Source organism: Phymastichus coffea, unplaced genomic scaffold (assembly GCF_024137745.1).
Source record: "Phymastichus coffea isolate CEN01 unplaced genomic scaffold, Cenicafe_Pcof_1.1 PCOF00112, whole genome shotgun sequence".
Classification (NCBI taxonomy): domain Eukaryota; kingdom Metazoa; phylum Arthropoda; class Insecta; order Hymenoptera; family Eulophidae; genus Phymastichus; species Phymastichus coffea.
In genome coordinates this window covers 657,677-669,225 of record NW_026706923.1, presented here as the reverse complement: position 1 = coordinate 669,225, position 11,549 = coordinate 657,677, and positions in this window count along the sequence as shown.

Sequence of the window (11,549 nt, the reverse complement as noted above, 5' to 3'; positions counted from 1 at the left end):
TGTGGTAATTATATCACCCATTGGATATGATATCTCTTTTTAATCATAACTTTAGTACTAGTTAATATTTTTCAATAAGGCTTTGCATGGTAATTAGTATGATAAAATACCATAATAAAATAATTTTTATAATTAGCTACCATTAATAATTGTAAATTTTGTTGAAAATAGTTGAACATTCAGTTTTGTCATTACGCACTGGAAAACCTCATTTTGGCTTTATTTAAAAAACTATTGATGGTAGAGGAAAAAGTGTAGAGATCAATAATATTGATATTGGTGCACTTAACAAGTCTATGTACTTTATTTTGTCTCAACTTCAAAATTGAGAGAGTTGATTTTTGACGTTAAAAGCCACATAGAAAAATCATACAAAACTTTGAATTACAACGTCTTGCATAAAAAAGAGAGAGAGAGAAATAGAGATAGAGAGAGGAGGGAAATCCTAACCTCATATCTTTTATGCAAGACGTTGGAATTCAATGTTTTGTATGATTTCTCTATGCGGCCTTTAACGTCAAAAATCAACTCTCTCAATTTTGAAGTTGAGACAAAATAAAGTATATAGACTTGTTAAGTGCACCAATATCAATATTTTTGATCTCTACACTTTTTCCTCTACAATCAATAGTTTTTTAAATAAAGCCAAAATAAGGTTTTCCAGTTCGTAATGACAAAACTGGATATCCAGCTATTTTCAAGGAAAGTGACAATTATTAATGGTAGCTAATTATAAATATTATTTTATTATGGTATTTTCTCATACTAATTACCATGCAAAACCTGATTGAAAAATATTAACTAGTACTAAAGTTATAATGAAAAAGAGATATCATATTTTTAATCAGTCTGTGGTAATTATATCACCCATTGGATATGATATCTCTTTTTAATCATAACTTTAGTACTAGTTAATATTTTTCAATAAGGCTTTGCATGGTAATTAGTATGATAAAATACCATAATAAAATAATTTTTATAATTAGCTACCATTAATAATTGTAAATTTTGTTGAAAATAGTTGAACATTCAGTTTTGTCATTACGCACTGGAAAACCTCATTTTGGCTTTATTTAAAAAACTATTGATGGTAGAGGAAAAAGTGTAGAGATCAATAATATTGATATTGGTGCACTTAACAAGTCTATGTACTTTATTTTGTCTCAACTTCAAAATTGAGAGAGTTGATTTTTGACGTTAAAAGCCACATAGAAAAATCATACAAAACTTTGAATTACAACGTCTTGCATAAAAAAGAGAGAGAGAGAAATAGAGATAGAGAGAGGAGGGAAATCCTAACCTCATATCTTTTATGCAAGACGTTGGAATTCAATGTTTTGTATGATTTCTCTATGCGGCCTTTAACGTCAAAAATCAACTCTCTCAATTTTGAAGTTGAGACAAAATAAAGTATATAGACTTGTTAAGTGCACCAATATCAATATTTTTGATCTCTACACTTTTTCCTCTACAATCAATAGTTTTTTAAATAAAGCCAAAATAAGGTTTTCCAGTTCGTAATGACAAAACTGGATATCCAGCTATTTTCAAGGAAAGTGACAATTATTAATGGTAGCTAATTATAAATATTATTTTATTATGGTATTTTCTCATACTAATTACCATGCAAAACCTGATTGAAAAATATTAACTAGTACTAAAGTTATAATGAAAAAGAGATATCATATTTTTAATCAGTCTGTGGTAATTATATCACCCATTGGATATGATATCTCTTTTTAATCATAACTTTAGTACTAGTTAATATTTTTCAATAAGGCTTTGCATGGTAATTAGTATGATAAAATACCATAATAAAATAATTTTTATAATTAGCTACCATTAATAATTGTAAATTTTGTTGAAAATAGTTGAACATTCAGTTTTGTCATTACGCACTGGAAAACCTCATTTTGGCTTTATTTAAAAAACTATTGATGGTAGAGGAAAAAGTGTAGAGATCAATAATATTGATATTGGTGCACTTAACAAGTCTATGTACTTTATTTTGTCTCAACTTCAAAATTGAGAGAGTTGATTTTTGACGTTAAAAGCCACATAGAAAAATCATACAAAACTTTGAATTACAACGTCTTGCATAAAAAAGAGAGAGAGAGAAATAGAGATAGAGAGAGAGAAATAGAGATAGAGAGAGAAATAGAGGTACAGAGAGATAGAGAGATAGAGAGAGAGAGAGGAGAGAAATAGAGATACAGAGAGATAGAGAGAGAAATAGAGATAGAGAGAGCGAGAGAAATAGAGGTACAGAGAGATAGAGAGAGAGAGAGAAAAATAAAGGCTAATCAAAGCCATATTTACATAATTTAAATTACTTACCGGTTTGAATCTTGAAATCCAAGTAGAGTTTACGAAGCCATAATTAATTCCATGCACGTGAAAATTCTCAGAGTGGAATCACAACCTGCAAAATTGTAGAAAATGAAATCTTGGTTTAGTTTTATCTACATTTTCTATTAGACGACATAAAAAATTATATGAAATAAAGTAGCAAAAGCAATGAAATAAAGTAGCAAAAACCACGTGCACATGCAATTAATTGCATGTGCACGTGGTTGAAAGAGACCGAATTGAGAGCGAAAAAAAAAAATATTTCACAATGATACATGGATATTATTAGATAAATTATACCTATTCATACCTGTTAAAAGATTAAAACTTGAATCTGGTCCAGATGCCTCTTATAGCAGGATGATTACACGGATTATGAAATTTTTTTTTTGAAAGATTAGATAACGTAAAAGTCGGCGTCGCCGGCGTCAGAGTTATCACCATGGAGACTGTATAAATAGGAGAGTTAGCGTCATGTATAAGAATTATAGTCTCGAGCATCAGTCAAGCATGAATCCTCTACCAGTAGCGCCTCTCTCGGTGATCAAGCAAGAGCCCAAGTTACCGACTCGATGTATGCCCCAAAGCGAGTTATATATATAATATATAGATATATAACTCGTTTATATAATATATATATATATATATATTAAATACGTGTATATGTGTGTGTGTGTGAGTGTGTGTATAGATATTATATACAACGATTAGTCCACCATTAAAAAAATTTTTATTTTATACCTGTTGTTTGGAATCGGATATTTGGTGCATGTTGCATGAAGCAACGTTTATCGACGACTTGGAATCTATGGCTTCGCACCCGTGTAACCCTTTAAGCTTTGAATACGCTGCCAGATATTTCGAAACTTAACTTTTAAGTAAGTTAACTTACTTAAATTTAATAACTTTTTATTAATAACTTTAATAACTTGTAACCTGTGAATCAAATAAATTATCACATATACTATAATCATCATTCAATATCACGTTACAAAACAAATGGAATAACGTACGACTTGTAATTATATTTTATAATAATATACAATGCATATAATTACCTAAAATTGCGGGCTTGGGAGGACTAATAACATTTCTAGCTTGGCTCGGACATGCACCTACACAGCACTGAAACATTGCATGGGAATATTCAATGGAATATTTTACAAAAACATTGTAAGAATATTGCAGGTAAGTTTCTGAAACAATTTTAGAATGTTTCAATGAAATATTTCGAGCAATATTTTTGGAATGTTTTGACAATGTTTCATTGCAATATTACTTGTGGGCTTTGGAAACATTCCATTGAAACTTTTCTGAAATCTTGCAGCAACGTTGCTAGATTCATTTCATGAAATGTTGTTGGAGAGTTCTGTTAACTTTGCTTGAAATATTGTGGGAATATTTCCAGTATCATTCGGGAACGTTCTCATGGAAAATTTGAAACAATATTTATGAAATGTTCTGAAAATGTTCCATATTGCAATACTTCTTTTATGCTTCGAAAATATTACATTGAAAGTTTTCTAGAACTCTGCAGAACTCAGAAATGAGCATAGTTCTTGAAGTAAAATAACAAACAAACATCCCTACATTTACGAAATGTTAAACCACATGTACCCCGTACCCTGCGAATATTACGCTCTGTATTGTTTCACTTTATTTCTCTTTATAAAAAAAAAATTATCATCGCACCGACGTTACGTGACAGATCTAACTGAAAATCTAAATCTTCAATTTGAAAAAATAGGTGACTTCAAAACCGTAACTTATTGTTCATGATGTTGAAATTATAAATGAACAATCAAGTATTATGATGATTACCACAATGAAAAATTACAGTTCAAATTTTGCATCCAATAATTTAAATGAGCTTTAGCGCAATTCAATATAGCCATCGGAAGCCACTATCGAGCGTTCGTGTTCAGAAAAAAATTATGTACTGCATAAAAAAAATAGCAAAAACAAATGGCAAATGAAAAAAAAAAAATTTTTCAACCCGAGCGAATCTCGAACCCAGGATGCAAAATTAGGAGGCCGACACGCTGCCACTTCAGACACCGAGCTTCGTTATTGGGAGCTATAAAGCATCGGAGGTATCTGATTAACTCATTGGCGGAAGGGCTTATGTTAGGTTATGGTCCTGTAATAGGAAGCTTGTGATATGATAATGAGCTGTACAGACATTACATAAATCGGGATGAGTTTCAGTTATAGCGAGCGAAGAGATTATACTCGCCGCACGAAAAGTAATATGAAAAATTGTGGAACGATTGGGGTAACATTTCCAGGAAGTGTTTCAGCCACTATTACCGAAATATTTTAACAATAATTCTACAAATATTCCCACAAACATCCCTGTAATCTTTCCTGAAATATTACTTGCAATGTACCTGCAAGTTTCCCGCAAGGTTTCAACTATTCCCGCAAGGTTTCAACTAGATATTTTGGATCGTGAAAAATAATATTCCAGAGAAAGGTTTCTGCAAGGTTTCATAAATATTCCTTGAAACTTCCTTGAATTAAATCTTAAATGAAATATTACGTGCAATGTACTTGCAAGTTTCCTGCAAGGTTTCACCGACATACTCCGAAACTTAACAAATAACATTCCCGTGAAAGGTTTCTGCAAGTTTCCTGAAATATTTGTCGAAAAATCGCACTGAAATATTTCAAGTGACTTTTCGAAACCTTCCTGCAATATTTTCGCAAGGTTTCTTTGAAATGTTTCATGTAATCTTTCGAAACAATCCTGCAATGTTTCAACTTTAAAAATAGAATTGGATTTTGTACATCATTAAGGTATAATAAATGCGGAACTTGAGAAAAATTTCCATGACCAAATATTTACAAATGGAGTTTATTTATTAATTATGTGATGCAAGACTGGGATAATATTTATGTTTTATATAAAAAAAATCGCATTTGGTCTGTAATCCAAAGTTTCAGATTTTAAATAATAGAACTATAAAAAATAAAAAAAAGAACTTAAATTATAAAGAAATTTGTTAATTTAAATTGTAAGTTGTTTAGTTATTAGTATAAAATCACGTAATTGAACATGTCTCTCCCAAACAGAAAATATTTCCAGCAATGTTACAGCAAGTTTTCTGCACGGTTTTAGTGCAGCATTGCCAGAAATATTTTATAAAATATTGTGGCAATGTTTCATGTAGCATTACAGGCAATGCTGCTGCAATGTATCAATGAAATATTTTCTGCAATGTTTCAGCAAGGTTTCTGCAAAGTTTCCGTGAATCATTGCCAGAAATAATTTTTAAAATATTGTGGCAATGTTTCATGTAGCATTACAGGCAATGCTGCTGCAATGTATCAATGAAATATTTTCTGCAATGTTACAGCAAGGTTTCTGCACGGTTTTAGTGCAGCATTGCCAGAAATATTTTATAAAATATTGTGGCAATGTTTCATGTAGCATTACAGGCAATGCTGCTGCAATGTTTTGATGAAATATTTTCTGCAATGTTTCAGCAAGGTTTCTGCAAGGTTTCCGTGAATCATTGCCAGAAATAATTTTTAAAATATTGTGGCAATGTTTCATGTAGCATTACAGGCAATGCTGCTGCAATGTATCAATGAAATATTTTCTGCAATGTTTCAGCAAGGTTTCTGCAAGGTTTCCGTGAATCATTGCCAGAAATAATTTATAAAATGTTGTGGCAATATTTCGTGAAACATTGCAGGCAATGCTGCTGCAATGTATCAATGAAATATTTTCTGCAATGTTTCAGCAAGGTTTCTGCAAGGTTTCCGTGAATCATTGCCAGAAATATTTTTTAAAATATTGTGGCAATGTTTCATGTAGCATTACAGGCAATGCTGCTGCAATGTTTTGATGAAATATTTTCTGCAATGTTTCAGCAAGGTTTCTGCAAGGTTTCCGTGAATCATTGCCAGAAATATTTTATAAAATATTGTGGCAATGTTTCATGTAGCATTACAGGCAATGCTGCTGCAATGTATCAATGAAATATTTTCTGCAATGTTTCAGCAATGTTTCTGCAAGGTTTCCGTGAATCATTGCCAGAAATAATTTATAAAATGTTGTGGCAATATTTCGTGAAACATTGCAGGCAATGCTGCTGCAATGTATCAATGAAATATTTTCTGCAATGTTTCAGCAAGGTTTCTGCAAGGTTTCCGTGAATCATTGCCAGAAATATTTTTTAAAATATTGTGGCAATGTTTCATGTAGCATTACAGGCAATGCTGCTGCAATGTATCAATGAAATATTTTCTGCAATGTTTCAGCAAGGTTTCTGCAAGGTTTCCGTGAATCATTGCCAGAAATAATTTTTAAAATATTGTGGCAATGTTTCATGTAGCATTACAGGCAATGCTGCTGCAATGTATCAATGAAATATTTTCTGCAATGTTACAGCAAGGTTTCTGCACGGTTTTAGTGCAGCATTGCCAGAAATATTTTATAAAATATTGTGGCAATGTTTCATGTAGCATTACAGGCAATGCTGCTGCAATGTATCAATGAAATATTTTCTGCAATGTTTCAGCAAGGTTTCTGCAAGGTTTCCGTGAATCATTGCCAGAAATAATTTTTAAAATATTGTGGCAATGTTTCATGTAGCATTACAGGCAATGCTGCTGCAATGTATCAATGAAATATTTTCTGCAATGTTTCAGCAAGGTTTCTGCAAGGTTTCCGTGAATCATTGCCAGAAATAATTTTTAAAATATTGTGGCAATGTTTCATGTAGCATTACAGGCAATGCTGCTGCAATGTTTTGATGAAATATTTTCTGCAATGTTTCAGCAAGGTTTCTGCAAGGTTTCCGTGAATCATTGCCAGAAATATTTTATAAAATATTGTGGCAATGTTTCATGTAGCATTACAGGCAATGCTGCTGCAATGTATCAATGAAATATTTTCTGCAATGTTTCAGCAATGTTTCTGCAAGGTTTCCGTGAATCATTGCCAGAAATAATTTATAAAATGTTGTGGCAATATTTCGTGAAACATTGCAGGCAATGCTGCTGCAATGTATCAATGAAATATTTTCTGCAATGTTTCAGCAAGGTTTCTGCAAGGTTTCCGTGAATCATTGCCAGAAATATTTTTTAAAATATTGTGGCAATGTTTCATGTAGCATTACAGGCAATGCTGCTGCAATGTATCAATGAAATATTTTCTGCAATGTTTCAGCAAGGTTTCTGCAAGGTTTCCGTGAATCATTGCCAGAAATAATTTATAAAATGTTGTGGCAATATTTCGTGAAACATTGCAGGCAATGCTGCTGCAATGTATCAATGAAATATTTTCTGCAATGTTTCAGCAAGGTTTCTGCAAGGTTTCCGTGAATCATTGCCAGAAATATTTTTTAAAATATTGTGGCAATGTTTCATGTAGCATTACAGGCAATATTGCTGCAATGTTTCAATGAATTATTTTCTGCAATATTTCAGCAAGGTTTCTGCAAGGTTTTCGTGAATGTTTCCCAGAAATCTTTCATGAAATGTTGTGGCAATGTTTGAGAAATATTGCAAGAAACATTTTACTGAATGGTTTTTAAAATTTTTCCGGAATATTGTAGCAATATTTCTGCAAACTTTCCCTGAAATATTTCATTTAATCTGTCAGTGAAATATTTCATGCTGTGTGGGCCGTGAGTCTAATGCGTGATTGAATTCTACAAAATCAAATAGGTTTTCAAGAAAAGCGTTCGTTTGGCATGTTGGCAAATAATCGGTATCGGGTTTTGTTTTAATTTTCGGACATAGTTTATTGAGTGCTTCTAACTTTTTGTCAAGTTGTAGGTTTTCCGGGACGTGCAACACATTAACCTTTATCCATTTATTCTTTAAAATTTTGCTGGTATTCCAGACATACCTGCTATCAATTAGTAGGTTTAATGTCTTTACAAAATTTTGGTAGTTTTCTTTTTTTTTTCTCTTGAAAGTCTTTTTCGCTAGAGCTAACAGTCGCTTGTACTCAATAAAATCGTCAATATTCTTAGTTTTTTCCCAAGTTTTGAATGCGGCTCTTCTTAGCTGTTTGGCGTTGGAACATTCGTCGTCCCACCATTTAACAGGGTTACGGTATATTTTAACATTTACTATTTTTTTTTTCGGCGTGTTACTAATGATAGCTTTGGATACGTGATTAACAAAAAATTCATATTTGTGGCTTGCTTTGAGGTTGCAATATTCGTTATTTAAAAAATTATCGTAAGAGTTTGATAATTTTTCAATAACATTATCCTAATTTGTACGCGTGGATCTAATTTTGTGGCTTTTTTTATGATAGATACTTTTTTCTGTACAAAAGTTTACATATATAGGGTAGTGATCGGAGCCCCAGGTCTCGTCATTCACTTGCACGTCTATCTGGTCAGCTATATTTTTAGTTGAGAGAATTAAATCAATATTGGAGCAAGAAGTCGAATCAATATGGGACTGGGCGTCTGAGTTATGTATGAAAAATTGATATTTATTAATGCAATCCAGTAGGTTTTCTCCATTTGTATCAGTTTTTTTACAGTTCCAATCTAAATGGTGAGCATTGAAATTTCCCGTAAAAATGCAGCTTGTTTCATTTTTTAAGTTATTAAAAATCGTGTCCCATTCATCTATCGAAAAAACAAGACCTGGAACTCTGTAGCAAGCAATTATACTTAAAGTAGGAATAGTATTTGTTATTCTAACTCCGCAAATTTCAAATGCTTCATCAGGTATTTGTAAGTTTTTTATTTCGTGAAAGGCTATGTTCGATCTAATTAATAATAATATACCACCGCCGGTCGTATTAGATCTGTCTAGTCTGTAACTGACGAATCCTGGATATTTTATGTTTGTGATGCCCGCATGTAGCCAACTTTCTACACAGATGAGAATGTCTATATCATCTAGAACCGTCTCAATTTCTTCTTTGCGTTTGAGAAAGCTTCTCGCGTTCCAGTAGAGTATTTTGATTGTTTTTTTTGCCGTCGCATCCATTTTTATTGTAGAGTATTTAATGAACGCGTCGAGTCATATCGGTCCGAGTCTTCGTTTAAACTGGGAATTTCCTCTGTATCGTTTTTATTCAGCTTGTTAGCAATTTTAGTTATGCGAGCTTTGAGCTTGCGTTCAACAAAGGGGTAGGTATCTTTGAGCATCTTAATAAGACCTTGTATGTCACTAGTATATTTTACAGCTAAGTCTTTAACATTCGAGGAGCCATACGATTCCTTAAGAAAGACAGCTAAATCAACAAATTCTATTGGGTATTCGTTTTTGTTGACTAGAAAGAAATTTTTAGCCGGAGCGATTTGTGAATTAATATCTTCTTGAGAGCATTGTAAATTGGACTGTTGTTTTAGTCGTTTACCTTGAGTCTTCGTTGTATTTTTGTTTTGAACAATAGGAGGTATTGCTTGGTCAATCTGCGAGTGGTCGGGAGTCGATATCGTAGAATCGGAGAGAACGCTCGCGATTCTCTTCATTCCCGGATTATTCAGTGAGCTCAGTGGGAGAATTTGTTTTATATTGTTCTCGTTATCTTTATTTACGTAAATTTTATTCTTATTATTCGCTATATCCTTGTCTGCGTTCGGACCATTCGATGTGTTGTCACATGTCTCGTCGGTCACTTGAGTGTTTACTTCTTGTTGTGTTGGACATTGCTTAGCTAGATGCCCCTCTTCCTTGCAAAGGAAGCAGCTAGCTTTGTCAATGGAAAAATAAATTCTGTATGTTGTGTTATCAAACTCTATTTTGGTATCTTCTAATTTCTCGACGTCTTCCGGGTTTATGTACACTTGGCACCTAAAACTCATGACGTGTGTATACTCTGGCTCGTTAATGCCTGCTTTAATGCAAGAAATTTGAGAAACAGGAGTGATACCGAAAGAATTAATCGTATCTTCTATTACGAAGTGTGGGATAATAGGGCAGACGTTGGAAATAATAACTCTTACGGCTTTGGATATTAGAGGTTAGAATGATAGTGTGTGGGATTCTATAGTTATTTCTTTGTCCGGTTCGGTGAGCATGTCTACAAGTTCTTGTGAGCTCAAGTACACACATACCCTGCTGTTTGAGATTCTTGATACAAACAAGGTATTAATTGGCTTGACAATTCTACTAATGGCGAGAGTATAATCTTTGATTGTTAATCCTTCTACGGCGTCAGTAACTACAGCTTGCTCTTTTTTAGGGAATTGAATTTGCTGCGCAATTTTAGAGTATGATAACCTTGGTTTGCTCTGGTTCTGTGGTAAATTTATTTTTTTCTGTGAAGAAGTAAATTGAGAGGGACCACTCCTGTAGTCAGAAGTTATCCTTGTGGATTGGGAGTGCGGAGATGTGATAGTGAACTCGCCCTATCTAATAATTCCACACTGACACAGCGCAATTAATAACTTTGCACTCGCGGAATTTGCTATCATACGAAGAGGTATACACTCGTTCGCGCTCCGATTTATAAACACGTCTTACCTCTACGAAGGTTTAGACCGGACTCAGGGCATATATTTATTTACTTAAAATATATTTATTATACATATATTATACATAATATACATAATATATATAATAATAATTATATATATAATATTAATATATATTATAATTATAATACATACTTATAATTATGTTATTATTAGCACTCTCCATTTTGTTCAGCAACGTTAACGGGTTGGCTCTAAAATTGGATTAAAGAAAAAATTTTTGCTGAACATACTTATAATATAATATATAATATTATATATATATATATATATATATATATAAAAATAATATTTGTTTATTTATTTATTTATAATATTTTTTTATTATATATATTTATTCGTTATATACATATTTATATATTGATTCATTTGAATGCTTTTAAAACATAAGAGTGGAAGTGATCGAGTGGAGGGGAGAGAGACAAGCGTAACCTCATGGGGTAGTTCTAGCCACGCCTACTACATTAGGATGTATGCTGTTTGGTCGAGTTGCCCGGCCTCGCGCGACTCGAGCCCAAGCTTCCCCTTTCCTCTATCCCTCCGACGAGGGGACAACGACGCGGGCCCTGAAGTGGGGGCGAGACTGGAGCCCCCCCCCCGCCAGATAACGCCATCGCCGCTTCCAAGCTCAGTTTGCCTTGAGCCTTCGGCCAGCATCGACCTGCGTTCTCCACCGCCAGAACTATCTTTAACGCGACCTTATTGTAATCTCTGCTTGTTCTGTCACCCCAAGTGGTG